Raw genomic sequence first — 16,617 nt, forward strand, 5'->3', positions numbered from 1 at the left:
CGACATAACGGTAACAGTATATAACTTTGTAGTTCTTTGGTTTTATTATGTTTCTAAGGATCATGTTCTCCAGGTTGTTCATGGATATGCCAGCTAGGAGGCCACTGATGGGTGTTGAGAATAGAATTCTTTGTTGAATACAAAAAAATTTGTGATGTTATGGTCTTGAGTATGTTTGTTATTTCGTTGATTTGTGTGTCTGGTATGCTTCCTTGTTGTTTTAATCTTTGTGTGATGATGTTGATTGTTTCATGCAAGCGTACATTGATGTGACGTCGAATGAATGAGGGTTGCTGTGTCCGGTATGTATATGTTCTTGATTCTGTCTATTAACTCCTTTGAGTTTTCCAGATTACTGTTGTTATCAAACGTGTACAGGTTTTCAGTAGTGTGTGTGTGTGTTTGTTGTGTTAGGTGGTAGGATGGAGCATTTCGGAAGTTAATGACGGGTCTTAATGGGATATTATCCATGTGAACCTTTGGTAGGGCATTTAAGGTGGGTGCTGTTGGATTTTTCTGTGTCATCCTCTTTACCTGACCTTTTGAGAATGTATTATCGATGTTTTTCAATGTCTATTGAATGTTTTTTTGCTTTCTTGCTGTTGAGTCACTGATCAGTTTTGTGATATTGTTGTCTTTGAGAAAATGTAGTGTTTTCTCTATGTATTCCTTTTCATCGACAAATACAGTAACATTCCCTTTGTCTGCTCTTGTTACTATGGGATTGTTCTGTTTTAATTTTTGTTTAAGTTTGCTGGCTGTGATTTCCTCTGATGTTTTATGATTAGAAATAATTGTGGATTTGTGTGTTCTGATTATCGGTGTTATTTCTGCAGCTACTAAGTCTCTTGTCAAGTTTGCATTAAAATTTGGTCCGTTCAGTTTTTCTTGTTCCTGTATCTTTATCTTTCCGTACATCAACTTTGGTTGAAAAGCCTTTCAGTTTATTCCCTTTCTAATGTGCTCTTCACCAAATTACATGCACCAGCAGTCTTTTATATGCACTTTTTGGAGATGAGCCATAAAGCCTGCTTCGTTTTCATTTTCTGTGAATAGCTTTCTGAACAGCGGTCTTCTGTAGTTTAGCTGCATAGTTTTAATTAAGGATAGGCCCGCTGGCTGAAATGAACTCATTACGCTTCGCGGCAGGAAGAGTGTTTTGAAACGTCCATTTTTATCTATCAAGAAACCTTTTTGTAGGATGAGTGGACGCACTGTCCACAATGAACATCCTTTCCCTTTGGCTCTCGCTATTTCTTTACTTCAGGTACGAAAATTGAATCGTATCTTTGGTTTATTCTTGTAAGAAATGGCATATTTTCTCACTTTTTGAAAGCCCGAAGGGTTTTCGATTTTCTTATCAACAGAAGCGGTCTTTTGTAGCTTGCCGCACAGTTAGCGTAGTTCAGCACGGCAACACGGTCTTTACTTACCCTTATGGCCAGGAGCACTAGTTTCCCTTTTTGAGGCTAAAGTCGTTTCACGCAAAGCCTTCCAAATAACGCCTGTCTCATCTGAGTTGTATAAAAGTTCAGGGTCATAAGATTCTGCCTCAATTTTGAATTTTTCAGTAAAATCTTCTGCTGCTTTTGGGTCTGCCGATAGATTTTCACCACTTAAATTTTCACCACTTAAATCCAATTCACATATACCGTGGCTTGCCATTTGTCTGCTTTAAACAAAACAAACTGTCGGTTTTCGCCACTATAAATTGTCCTTTTTCGCAAGCCACCGGTCCTGAAAAAGGGTATTCCAGTGCTCAATGTCGGAAAAAACCACTTCAACACCGCTTCAAATGTGTGTGAAATCTTATGGAACCTAACTGCTAAGGTCATCAGTCTCTAAGCTTACACACTACTTAACCTAAATTATCCTAAGGACAACCACGCACACCCACGCCCGATGGAGGACTCGAACCTCCGCCGGGACCACTCGCACAGTCCATGACTGCAGCGCCTCAGACCGCTCGGCTAATCCCGCGCGGCCAACACTGCTTCTTTAAGCTCTTTTGTTTTCTGCTGCGTTCGTCGCTTTTCTCGACTAACTTCCACCTTAATTTTCAAGGACGGAAACAAACTTTAAAACTGAGGACTTGCTTTTTTGTATCTGATGTTGTTGATGTCCTCGCGGTAAACATCTTAGCTAACTACTTACTATTCACGCCTTTGTCTAAGTGTTCAAAGACATTTTTTTTGCCCGCAAAGCTAATACATCATTTTTTTTGTATTTTACAAGAAATATGCCGCACAGTAAACTCACAGAAAAAAACAAAAGATACTGAAGACGGAGAGTATAGCGACAGATCAATGTATCCGTTGCAGTCACACTGACCAATGTAGGCCGCACTGAATGACGGACACCACGAACAAAACAATGTCAGTGGGGGATTGCTAATACAACAACGCGCGTTCTGTATTCGTTGCTCATTGGAAGATTTTTGCCTTTTAATACATCCGCTCGGGATGGATTTTAGTATGATAAAGAAAAGTTTACTGCACTGTATACTGTAATAATTGTCGAACAAAAACAATTTCATTCAGACAGTACATTTTTGTTCTTCCTCAAAGCGATCCGGATAACTGATGATCCGTGTAGTTGGAGTTTGGGTAACTGGAGATGCACTGTAATTACATCGCCGCGCTGAGTGGCCGCGCGGTTCGAGGTGCTATGTCACGGATTGCGCGGCCCCTCCCGCCGGAGGCTCGAGGCCTCCTTCGGGCACACGTGTGTGTGTGTGTGTGTGTGTGTGTGTGTGTGTGTGTGTGTGTGTTGTTATTGTTGTTCTTAGCATACGTTATTTTAAGTAGTGTGTAAGTCTAGGGGCCGATGACCTCAGCAGTTTGTTCCCTTAGGAATTCACACACATTTTAATATTTTTTTGCATTTACGTCGGAACGACAGAAGCAGAGGAACTGACGCAAACTCAATATCTAATACACGGTTTATAAGTATACCAGAGTTTCGTGAGGGTAGCGCCGTTTCGTTTTCCGTTCAACGAATCGCATCTGGATTACAGTTCGCTGTGGGATCTACGTTCCCATCGGTGCTTCTCTGAATTTCTTCAACACCTGCATTCAGGCAGTGAACGTGCCCCGCTGACGACTTGTTCACTTCACGAGAACACTCGCAACAAACTACTCATCTTAGCTGACACTGGTTTCACACTGCACAAAGAGACACCATACCCTGTCACCCACACATTTAGGCGTGGTTTTCGGATGCTACACCAAATAAGCTCACGTGAAAGGGATTTATATTTGGATTAAAATTACTTTGACAGACTGCAGTTGCTGCGGCGCTGCACGTACCCACAGATCGGGCAACAGCGAACACTTGGCGCTCGGGAAATAATTACAAATACTATTGGACGGTGGCTGGCTCCTACCACTGACGCCCTGAAACGTCAATTACAAAGCAACATTAAACACAGTACATTTCACTACCCTTCCGTTGCCGAGAAACATACAGGCTAAAGATCACGGATCAGATTCGAACCGGCACGCATCGTTACAACAACCAAAACGGAGGAAATTTTATTTCTACCTATCATACCAGCAAACATACTTTCCGAGAGATCTAAGAGTTAACGATTTCGATCTGAATGTTCAAATTATCTTACACCAATGCCACGGTGAAACCGGCGTAGACAATTCACGTAGGAACATTCTACCAGTTTCCTGAAGCCAAATGTCCTCAATTTAGGTCAAATCATCTAGTCCCTAAATATTGGCAAAACTATAGGGGATGCTTACCGTAGACGCGTCCTCCTGGTCGAAAAACCACTGAACGCATACAGCGGCCTTAAAGGCGGGAAAATACGCCACAACTGCAGCGCGAATGAATGAAATCGCTCGCGGAATGAAAGGAGCAGTACAGACCAGCACTCTGTGGCCGCGGGCGGCAGCCATTACGTAAGAAGCGCGCCGATGCGCGGCGCTGACAGCTGCCAAGTTCAGACCAGCAACTCCGTGTGGCAACCGCAGGCGCGGCGCAGGGCTGGGGCTGGGGCTGGGGCTGGGGCTGGGGCTGGGCGGGCGCGCAACAGCACGCAGTCACCTCCGGCGACATCGACCGATTGTGGACGCTGCAACTAGCTGAGACTCGCGTCAACCTCCTCGTTACAAACGTACACACAAAATATTCTCTGCGCACTTAGCGCGTCAAATTACAATAAAAACTCTAGCTTTCGACCATAATTGTCATCCTCTTCGTCTGGAATAACTGTCCGTCGTGATGCTGTTCTTAGGGATCGCTGGATGGATTTCTCTGCAACCACTCAACGTCGAGGGCTCGTTTCCGTGCAGGACTAAGGCTGTGGCCACTATGAGGTTAAAGTTCCTCGTGATCTCTAATGGTTCTTCGATGACAGCCGGTACTTTCTTGGGACAGTATTTCTGTTTACACCACAATTTAATGTTCAATCGTGTCTGCGCTCAGCAAACGACGAATTTGTCTAAAACGTCATTTCTGATGTGCCTTTGCGTTCTGCAGAACGTTGGGAGATGGTACGAGCTGGCAGACCGATTCGTTGCTTCTGCCCTGACAAGGCATTCAAATTCCAGAGATCGTGTGGACGAAACTCTTCTTAACTGGACGCAGTATTTCTCGTGTCTCCTTGTGGGCTGGCCTGAGATGTAAGTCATTGTGTGACGGCTTGTGGTACACAGTGGCCGTTCTGCTGAAACGTGAAGAAACAGCAACGCTCGTTTCGTCTGGGTGCTGTGCACTTCATCCGTGAAGTTTCGAAGAGCTTCCATACCTTGCGGCCAGGTCGTAACCGTGTCAGTAGGCATTCCTCGAAATGCAGACTGTCCGACTGCAACTACACAAGGGACGGCGGCTCTGCTCTGTGGCGCACGGAAGCGACCTCTGGGCGTGCGGGACTGCAGAGAGAGTCCGTCGCCGTCACAATCTCTGGCAACGCGGCAGTCTGACCGAGACACTGGGGCTTATCCGTGAAAGATCCAGTTTTTAATTCTTATCTGAGACAGTGAGTACAACGAGAATATTTTATACGGCCGTACCATCGCGAGAAAATTAGTTCCGTCATTCTGAAGCAAAATTTAATGTGCCATCGACCCAGCCATTCGAGGCGGACCACAAACTGAGATAAACTACACGACGAAACTAATATGCCGCGACCATTTCAGAGGAGTCATTCGTCTTAAGACCACGAAAAACCGGACTCATCGATAGCTGGACGCTCTATCCGAAAGTGAGCCACATGTCAAACACGCCACGTATTCCGGTAATATGAGCTGACTTCCGTTTCCGAAAAGCTTCACGAGAGGCTCGTGTGGTAACAAGGAGCAATACGAGTTTTGTGTGGACGCGTAGCCCATATTACTGGTTATTAATGGATAAGTAGTTAGATGCCAGAAGACTGCGATTTCGGAAACTTCGTTGCTATCATCCGCTGTCCCCCAGCGTCACAGTCAGAAGGAGAGGTCAAAGTGGCCAGCCAGACGCCGCGCCGGCCCGTCAGGCTGTCTACGTCTGTTCACGCACATTACTTCATGCGCTCTGAAACGATCGAAAACGGGGAACCGTCTGGCAGCAACACGCCCAGGCGGCGACTGACTCTTGCGTACTACTAGGCTTTCATCTTTTAGTTACTCAGTTCATTAGTTACATGCCCCACAGATAATTTTAACGATTTATGGTAATTACGTGGGAGGAGTCAGTTTACAATGTACTTGTACATATCCAGCATTAACTGCCATGAACATATTTTTGAGTCCTGCTCATGCAACTTCACTAACAACTGCCGCGTTTTTTGCAGGATAACGGTGTTTTTTGTCTATCGAATCGAAGGAGTTGTGCAGCAAAAACAGTTTTAGTTAGATTTCACACTCCCAACCTGTCTAACATATTACTGGGAAAATGATCAACCATTTTCCTAGCTGCACACTGAACTCCTTTCCGAGTCACTGGCAGCTTCAGTAATGGGTAATGCTCATTTTTTCCCCCTCTGGTGTTGTAGGTACGGATATTAATATTCCTCTCAAATTTTGATGGCTTACTTATGACGAATCCTACTAGCGATTATATTTATTGTGATGGTGCAGTCACAACACCAAACTCCTTGAACAAGTACTTACATAGAATCCACGGGAGAAAACCGTATATTATTCTTACTACTCCCTTTTCTCCAATCAACAATTTTTTTCAACGTTATGAGTTACCCCACAAAATTCTTCCATGAAAACTGAGTGCAAATTCGAAAAATGTGTCACGAGGATTATTCGTACGTTTCGAAGACTAGCAGTTACACGAAAAAGCAAAAGCAGGTGAACTTAACTGTTTGAGCAGCTCAGTAATACGATTCTCCCCAATTCTCCCAGTTCAAGCTATCATCAATACGAGTATGTATGTGCAAAAATTTGCATCCTACCCTCATTACTGTCTTCTGTTCATGTGCTATTGCAGTTATTGGTATGTGCCTGTTTATTGTACAGAATATAGTGAGTTTACTGAAACTTTAGGGAGAGTCCACTTTCAGAGAACCACTAAAATCATTCTTCGAAAAGTATCATTAATAATCTCTCCTGTTGCTTTAATGGGGTTTAGTATAACACTATTATTAACTGTAAAAAGCAACAATTCTGCTTGATGAGTGTTAAGTGGAGGATCATTCACATATATGAGAAATAGGAATGGAGCCCAAATTGAACCTTGATGGACTCTGTTAAATTCTCCCCAGTCACTAAAATTCTCTCCTACTCCAAAATTGTTTGAGTGTTTCAGTTCCTCAGCCTAACTTTTCGCACTCTGTTTATTAAGTACGATTCAAAGCAGCTGTGTGTTAAGTTATCCATTCCATGAAACTTAAGTTTTTCCTAGACTGTAACATGAACTTCACACTCAGCCTTGAAAAGACAACCGAAATTACGAACTGGTGATATTTTCTTGTTTAAGGCTTGTAGTATTTGGTGAATGAAAGTATATTCACACGCATTATCAGTCGACCAGCTCTTCTACAATTTAAACTATGATCTATACATAGTTTCTACCTAAGAGTGAGACTACTCTTGAATACATTACTTTTTAGACTATTTTGGAAAGAGACGTCAGTGAGGAAGCTGGATGTTAATGATTTCAATATTTCTTACAAAGAGAATAAACAATTCCATATTTTACTCTGCCGGTAAAATTCATTGTGCCAGCGATGCACCACACAGCGGAAGGTTGGGTAAAGTAGTCAGGGTGGGAGAAACGACCACCGCATGTAGTTTTTGCCCGGAACCGCGTTGCAGCCTGCCGACAACTACTGTTCAGACTAGTTCTAATGTATACAATTATTAAGATCGGAGAATTTGACAGACAAGGCATGTTCCGTTATTTATTTCATTTTTGTCACCTCGCTTGTACGTAGAATAATACTTTTTTTTATCAAATCGATGTTTAAAGATTTTTTTTTTCAATTTGTTAGCTTCATCTGTGAGCCACTAATGCCGAGATTGTGTCTGATCGGGAAAAGTGGCCACAATACTGGTCAAGAAAAGGGCCACGGCGTTTACCAGAATACGAATTAGTTACTTCCACAACCATGCATAAACAACAGATCAGATTGACTTCTAACCCTTTTATATAAAAAAACTGTCATCCGTCATACCACCCTTTTTGACGATTTTGAATTAATTAACTTATATTATTCAAAACTGTCTCTGTTCCGTTGTATGTGGCCCAACACAAAAATCCGATTGAAAATGGTCTGTTGCAGCCTCTTGGTATTGTTTCATACAAAAATTGGCTCTAAGCACTGTGGGAATTAACATCTGAGGTAATCAGTCTATTAGACTTAGAAATACTTAAACCTAACTAACCTCACGACATCACATACACCCACGCCCGAGGCAGCAGCAGCAGCAGCGCGGTTCCGGTCTGAAGCGCCTAGAACCGCTCGGCCACAAATTGTTTCATACACTAGGGCATCAAGACACCTACAAAATATGTCGCAAGTCCAGAAATCCGAACAATATGTGATGCTGTTGCGATGGCACACACGGCAGCAGTACCGGCCTCGATGGAGAAATGTGTTCACTATGTAACCTTTCAAAAAAATGCATTTAGTTCGCGAATATTATTTCTTTTTTTGCTTAAAGGTATTTAGTGTGATACCATATCACATGTACGATTTAAAATGTGTAAGCGCCAAGCCATGGCTTGTTGTAAATTCAATTTCCCGTATAGTGTGCACTATACACCACTTTCCCCTATATCACTACGGACATTACACTTAACAATTAAAACTCTTCAGAATTCTGTCTGAAATTATATGAGAGAGAGAGAGAGAGAGAGAGAGAGAGAGAGAGAGAGAGAGAGAGAGAGGAGAGAGAGAGACATGGGAAGGTGTCTAGCGACGCTCTTTTTAGTCGAATTAGCACCCTCAGTGATTACTTGCGACTCCGCAATTACACCAACAGTAATGAAAACCTGGTTTCGTCTTGACCACGTTTTACCTGCATACAACAAGCAAACGTACAGCCAAGTTGTACGGTGTATGCACGTAGAACGCGATCAAGATGGAGCAGTGTATTAATTAGTGCTCCATGTTTCGCTACGTGCTGCAGTGGTAACCTCTGAAAAGCACACGACCCTAGCGCGCGCTCTCTTCCTGACCTCCTGCGGCCCAGCCGCGGCGACAGAACGGAGCCGCACAGTGCCGCCCACGTGGGGAACGGCTTCGGCACATGGACAAGTTTTCACTGAGTCCACAAACGGGCTACGGTTCAACACAGGAATGTAAACAAGCTGTCGACGTGCTGCATAGCTGCTGGCCGTAATGACACAGACGGCAGTTAGCCAATGGTAAACAAAAGTGATATTCCAACCTAATGACGTCCCAATGTGTCTGAACAGCATCGCAGTAGTTCAGCTGTAACGGAGCGAGAGCCGCACGTCCACATCCGGAACATCGCAAAGCTGTAGAGGCAGAATCTAGAGTTATTATTCCGCAGTATTTCCACCCGTAACGCGTGTAACTACCACGGAAGCGAGACACAATGCTTCTGTACCGAATTACATGTCGGCATCACATTTCGACAGGACATTTACAAAATTTTACGAATGTTAGTTCAAGTACAGGGGCATCGTTTCTTAAGATTAACTGAAACTGAGATTTTACATCGATCGTAAAGGAAACCAAGTTCTAAATTTCTGCAATGTCCGTATTACTGACGTTTAAGTGGCACTATTCACACGATACTCTTATGTATTCTCACGTTTTGTAAAAAGGATTCGGCGCGAATGCCGACGGCGTTACCTTAGTAATCCGCCAGGACGCTGACTAAGAAGACTGCGCCGTGACTGCACGGTACCAATACGTGTTGTACTTATCCTCTGAACTGGTACTTGAGGATCTACACCTCGCTTGCTGCTACCTTTTTCGTCCTAACTCTGAGTTTCGGCAAGGAACGGAAGAAACCAAAACAGGATGAGTCAGCAAGGGAGGTACATGCCTTAAGGGGTGTTAGTATTCGTGATTCTGAACAAAAAAATTCATATGGACGTAAGCCCTATTCCGATTGATTTCCGAGATAGAACGCCTGCGACGTTAGTTTCGTATGTTTTTCCTGAATAACTCGAAAACTGCTGCCCCTAGCGAAAATGTCTATCAGTTGCAAAATTAAGCCATCATTAAATTTCCTACAAAAAGATCCTACTCAGTTTTTCTTTGGGGCTAACAGTTTGCACGGAGAGAGCGAGAGAATAATGAAATTCTCGCGCAACGCTCATGCGCTGTATCTTAGGTAGTTTTTGTGGGCCAATTCGAGGTACCTCCCCGGCTTGATAGACAACAAGTGTCCTGCGTCAAGCTGTTCGTCTCAAATTCCTCTACACTAATGAGGTACATAGTAAACAATGACAATGTAGTGAAAACACAGAAAAATAACCATGTACATCTCGCAAGCCATTCGGAATAGGCTTTATGTCCATTAGAAGCTTTTTGTTCAGAGTAACCAATACAATCGCCGCTCAAAGCATGTACGAGGCGTATTCAAAAAGTAAGGTTCCATTAGGCGCGAAATGGAAACAACTGTAAAAATCCTATGGAACTTTGCTCAGATGTGTTGGGCAGTGTCTTTAGCATGCCCGTCGATCGTTTCACGTCGCTCTTTCCAGTTCACAGTGCAAAGTGATCACGCAGAAATGCCCGCCAAGGACGTGAATCTCGTGAGAGATTTCGCCTGAAGCTATGCAACCCACATAAGATAAATGTCATGCGTCTCTTTCTTCAAGACAATTTTCAGCAGCATTCTGCAGGGGCAATAAACACGCTCCTCGAGCGTTTTCCATGGGAAGTGTTTGATCACCCACAACACAGCCCTTAATTGGCTCCCTCCGTTGTTCATATCTGCTCATATGAACCGCTGGCTACGAAGACCGTATTTTGGCACAAACAACGAAAGGCAGACCAGCGTGGAGATTTGGTGGAAAGCACAGGTGGCCACTTTCTGTGATGAAGGTACTGGAAAGTTTGTACAACGCCACGGCAAATGTCTCAGTCGGAGCGACGACTATTTAGACAGGTAGCTGGAAGGTGTGGCTAACTGTTGCGAATAAAAAAAAAATTCTGATTTATCTCGTACACTGTGGTTTCCATTTCGCAACCGATCGGACCTTACTTTCCGAACTGCCCTCGTACCTCTCCTCCTTGCTCACCCTGTATACACTGTAAGAATGCTCAATGGAGGCACCCAAGATGCTTTGCGACGACCGCTGAAGGCAATATTTTATTGACGGACATCAACAACTTGGAAGATTATGTTAATCTATTACCTCCAGCAACCCACTGATCTCAGAAGGCACAAGGTTCCCCCCCCTCTCTCCCCCTCCGCACCCCCTCCCCGCTCTCTCTCTCTCTCTCTCTCTCTCTCTCTCTCTCTCTCTCTCACACACACACACACACACACACACACACACACACACGCGTAACACTGTTTGCCCTATCCGACGAACCATTTATGTAACAAAAAGGGAAAACACAGGGCAACAACCCCAATTGCAGCAAGGCTTAGCTCGGAACGAACGAACCTTGCTGCCAGTGATTGTACCATACAAACAAAAATAACTAGTCGCTTGTATTATCTGGCACAAGAACTGCACAAAAAACCTAACGCAATAGCGACGAACATCCAAACAGCTCTCATTTGCTTTGTAGTGAGAAATCATATTTTTAAGATCGAATTCGATGCATTAGCATTGGCAATGAGAAACGTGTGATGTGAGTTAACAAACGTGGCGGCAAAATTTAAACGTTGCTAATTAACAGCTGTTTGAACCAAATGCGCAGCCAGCACCTGCAGATGCGCGAGTGTTAACACCAAAGAACTCTCATAGTTTTACACTATCGGTGAATCCGAATGATATTCCACCGTCATACCCCACGTGAGAACACTGTATGTTCTTCAGGGACGACAGACAACTGTCTAAGAACGAAATATACCTGCAACTGACACGCAATTAAGAAAGGAATGTAACAGAACATGGAAAGCCGCAGGTAAGTTGAAACACTGCGTGGTGAAGCAGCTGCAGCAAAAATCTGTCGGAATAGTCATGGGTGACTGGAATTCGGTAGTAGGGAGAGAAGGAAACGTAGTACGTGAATATGGATTGGGGCTAAGAAATGAAAGAGGAAGCCGCCTGACAGAATTTTGCACAGAGCACAACTTAATCATAGCTAACACTTGGTTCAAGAATCATAAAAGAAGGTTGTATAAATGGAAGAATCCTGGAGATACTGACAGATTTCAGATAGAATATATAATGGTAAGACAGAGATTTAGGAACCAGGTTTTAAATTGTAACACATTTCCAGGGGCAGATGTGGACTCTGACCACCATCTATTGGTTATGCACTGTAGATTAAAACTGAAGAAACTGCAAAAAGGTGGGAATTTAAGGAGATGGGACCTGGACAAACAAATAAAACCAGAGGTCGTACAGAGTTTCAGGGAGAGCATAAGGGAACAATTGACAGGAATGGGGGAAAGAAATACAGTAGAAGAAGAATGGGTAGCTTTGAGGGATGAAGTAGTGAAGGCAGCAGAGGATCAAGTAAATAAAAAGACGAGGGCTAATAGAAATCCTTGGGTAACAGAAGAAATATTGAATTTAATTGATGAAAGGAGAAAATATAAAAATGCAGTAAATGAAGCAGGCAAAAAGGAATACAAACGTCTCAAAAATGAGATCGACAGGAAGTGCAAAATGGCTAAGCAGAGATGGCTAGAGGACAAATGTAAGGATGTAGAGGCTTATCTCACTAGGGGTAAGATAGATACTGCCTACAGGAAAATTAAAGAGACCTTTGGAGAAAAGAGAACCACTTGTATGAATGTCAAGAGCTCAGATGGAAACCCAGTCCTAGGCAAAGAAGGGAAAGCAGAAAGGTGGAAGGAGTATATAGAGGGTCTACACAAGGGCGATGTACTTGAGGGTAATATTATGGAAATGGAAGAGGATGTAGATGAAGATGAAATTGGAGATATGATACTGCGTGAAGAGTTTGACAGAGCACTGAAAGACCTGAGTCGAAACAAGGCCCTGGGAGTATACAACATTCCATTAGAACTACTGACGGCCTTGAGAGAGCCAGTCCTGACAAAACTCTACCATCTGGTCAGCAAGATGTATGAGACAGGCGAAATACCCTCAGACTTCAAGAAGAATATAATAATTCCAACCCCAAAGAAAGCGGGTGCCGACAGATGTGAAAATTACCGAACAATCAGTTTAATAAGTCACGGATGCAAAATACTAACGCGAATTCTTTACAGGCGAATGGAAAATCTGGTAGGAACCGACCTCGGGGAAGATCAGTTTGGATTCCGTAGTAATATTGGAACACGTGAGGCAATACTGACCTTACGACTTATCTTAGAAGCTAGATTAAGGAAAGGCAAACTTACGCTTCTAGCATTTGTAGACTTAGAGAAAGCTTTTGACAATGCTGACTGGAATACTCTCTTTCAAATTCTGAAGGTAGCAGGGGTACACCGTATTAGGCATGGTAATGTTGTGTGTCTTTGGCATTTCCATATTTCTGTCCACACCCTGTAATAATTCTACTTCCCGAAAAGGAATCTGTTGGCAGGTATCAGTATTACACAACTGTTAGTTTAATACATGTTGGTTGCAAAATACGAACGTGTATTATTTACAGAGGGCTGGAAAAACGTAAAGGCCAACCTCAGGGAAGATCAGATTAGATTCTGTAAAAATGTGGGTGGCAATGTCGACCCTACGAGTAATCTTAGAAGATAGGTTAAAGAAAAGTTGTGTCTGAATTCCTAAGGGACCAAACTGCTTAGGTCATCGGTCCGTAGACTTACACTATACTTAAACCAACTTAAACTAACTTAAGCTAAGAACACACACACACACACACACACACACACACACACACACATGCCCGAGGGAGGGCTCTAATCTCCGGCGGGAGTGTTAAAGAAAAGCAACCACGTTAATACCACTTGTAGACTTAAAGAAAGCTCTTGAGAAGGTTGACTGGAACACACACTTTGGAATTTTGAAGATAGCAGGGGTAAAACAGAGGTGGCAAAAAGGTTATTTACAACTTGTGCAGGAAGCAGACGGCAGCTGTACGAACTTGTACGAACTGAAGGGCACGAAACGGAAGCAATGCTTTAGAAGGGAGCGAGACATAGTTGTAGCCTATGCTCGATCTTATTCCATTTGTACAATGAGCAAGTAGTACAGGAAATGAAGGAGAAATTTCGACACGGAATTGAAGTTCAGGGAGAAGAAATAAAACGTTTAAGGTTTGCCTATGGCATTGTAATTCTGTCAGAAGCAGCAAAGGATTTGTAAGAGCAGTTGGACAGAATGTATAGGTCCTTGAAATGAGGTTATAAGAGGAACATTAACAAAAGCAAAAGACGGGAAAGATAATTTAGTCAAATTATATCAAATATTGCGGAGATTACATTAGGAAATGAGACACAGAAGTTGGGAGACGGTTTGTACTATTTGGGGAGGAAAATAACTAATGATGGCAGAAGGAGAGAGGATATAAAATGTAGACAGGCAATCGTAAAAAAAAAGGTGTTTCTCAAAGAGAGTGCTTTTGTTACCGCTGAATTTAAAAGTAAATGCTAGAGTATCTTTTCTGAAGGTCCCAGAATGAGATTTTCACTCTGCAGCGGAGTGTGCGCTGATATGAAACTTCCTGGCAGATTAAAACTGTGTGCCGGATCGAGACTCGAACTCGGGACCTTTGCCTTTCGCGGGCAAGTACTCTACCATCCCGAGTTCGAGTCTCGGTCCGGCACACAATTTTAACCTGCCAGGAAGTTTCTTTTCTGAAGGTGTTTGGCTGTAGTGTACCCTCGGCTGAATCTGCTGTTCAGAAAAGAAGAGAACAGAAGCTTTTGAAATAGTTGCTGAAGATTAAATGGGTAGATCGGATAACTAATGAATTACTAAATGGAATTTGGGAGAGAAGAAGTTTATTTCACAACTGGACTAAGAGAAGGGTTCGATTCATAGCATACATCCCCTGAGGTATGGAGGAAACTTTGGTCAGGTAATGGAGCGACACTAAGGCTCTGGAGTCCAGTGAATAGTTTCAGTAGTTATTCGGAGATGGAGAGGATTGCCAGGATATGCATTCGTTGAGGACTGCATTAAATCGGGCGTCGGACACGAGACCACAGCGGCTATTTAAGACGTTACATGAGGCTCGCCCGTCAGCTGGTAACTTGAGCCAGCGGATCGGCGCTGAGACAGAGCTGGCTGGTGTGCCGGAAGAGCGCCCACTCGCCGGGACAATGGCGGCCGGCGTTTCCAATTCGGAGGCGCGGCCTGCGACGCGGATTAATTGTTCAGATACGGCGGGGCGGCGCGTTCCTGCCTGCATTCGCTGGAGCCGCGGTTTCCCTCGGCCGTAGCAACTTCCACCGCAGAAATGCTGCAGAGCCGACGTCTCTGCAGGTCACGACTTGACAAGCAGAAGCAGTAGCGCAGCAGTGTACACTTAAACAACAGTCATGACTGGCAAGGGTGTCACGCACGTTCACCGTTTGACAAGTTATGATGCCGTGCCTTTCACATCTCAAAAAGGTACCCAGTACGTGCAACAACTATTAACTCTTCAGAATTTCTTTCACCACTAAATTACTTTTATTATTTACATTTCTTATAATGTCTCATTCTAACAATTTCAACTCTACTACCTACGTATGTACTGTTCAGCAGCATTCATTATTACACTGAACAGTGGCTTATATAACATAATTCCAACCTGTATATGTGTTTCCTGACATACCTGACTGAAGATATCGTGATAACACACCAGAAAACAAAGCTAGAAATGAGAACAACAACATTATCATGAATTCCACTGGAGAGGATGTGGTATCGATAGCTTAGGTCCGCTCTGCTAGCCTGGCACTACGAGAGACGCCGACGACAGCGCCCTCTGGCCGGCGCTGTCGAGGCCTGCGAGCTCCGCGACTGCTTCAGCACATTTCATCAGGTGCAGCCAGCCAGGACACTTGGCTTCAGTTTGCTCTCCATACGACGGGTCTAAGACTTCGCATCTATACAAGGTTATATAGTGTTTTTGCACCAGTAAACCATTTTCTTGCAGCACCGACTTGTATTACCTTTCCCCGTTGCTATCCACGCGCCGCCTCCCAGGCGGGATACAAAAGAGGACACGGATGGTACAACTGAAATATTAAGAGTGTGGCATAAAAAGAAGTTTAGAGCTCTTTTAACTAAAATAATCAGTACCGAAAACACGTCCGCCAACAAATCGGATTATAAATTTCATGAAAAAGTTGCTAATTAAACAAATCGTGCCCTTAATAATGATGAAATGAATTTATCAGAGGGACGACTCAAATATCTACCGGAAAAACGTCAAGCCACCGATGTAGTTTCCACGATAGGCCGCACAAAAGTAACACTGACACGGTGAGAGTTCCTACGATAGAGCAAAAGAGTATAGCTGGTAAAATTGGCAACGTGAGACTCTTATTCAACAGGTAATATAAAGAAGAAAAATAACAGAAACAAGAAATACAACATACGCAGAACATTAACAAAAAACTAAAACCATGTAATGCCTTAGCATTAAAAGCATACAAAGGTGATACGATTGTATTGATGAAGAAAAATCGGTGCTGATATTGAACAAATTGTGTAAGCAGCTGCTAGCAATAAAAACAACGCATTAGAATATCTCCAGGTTTCGCTGCCACACTATAATTAGAGGACACATTGGACCTCCGTGATTAGCTGCAATTTAATTATAACCGCTAAGTGTATAGGAAGACCCCACAAACCGCTTCTAATTATTAATTAAAAGAGTGATCAAGAAATCTGAATCTGTTGACACAAAAAGAACAGAAGAGATATACAGTCACGAACCAAAATGCCTCAAGATAAGGGCGCAAGTGGAAGTACACAAACTAAATGTCTCAATTAGATCGATTGTAAAGTGAATGAGCAGCACTCTTCACTTAATTGAGAAAAAGCTAAACAAATTTGTGTGCAACAACTATACACACAATAACCAAAATACTGTCAAAAACTGCACAAATTTACTTAAAAAAATTAAAGGGGCAAAAATGCCATACAATATTA

The sequence above is a fragment of the Schistocerca piceifrons genome, chromosome 6 (genome assembly GCF_021461385.2).
Source record: "Schistocerca piceifrons isolate TAMUIC-IGC-003096 chromosome 6, iqSchPice1.1, whole genome shotgun sequence".
Taxonomy (NCBI): Eukaryota; Metazoa; Arthropoda; class Insecta; order Orthoptera; family Acrididae; genus Schistocerca; species Schistocerca piceifrons.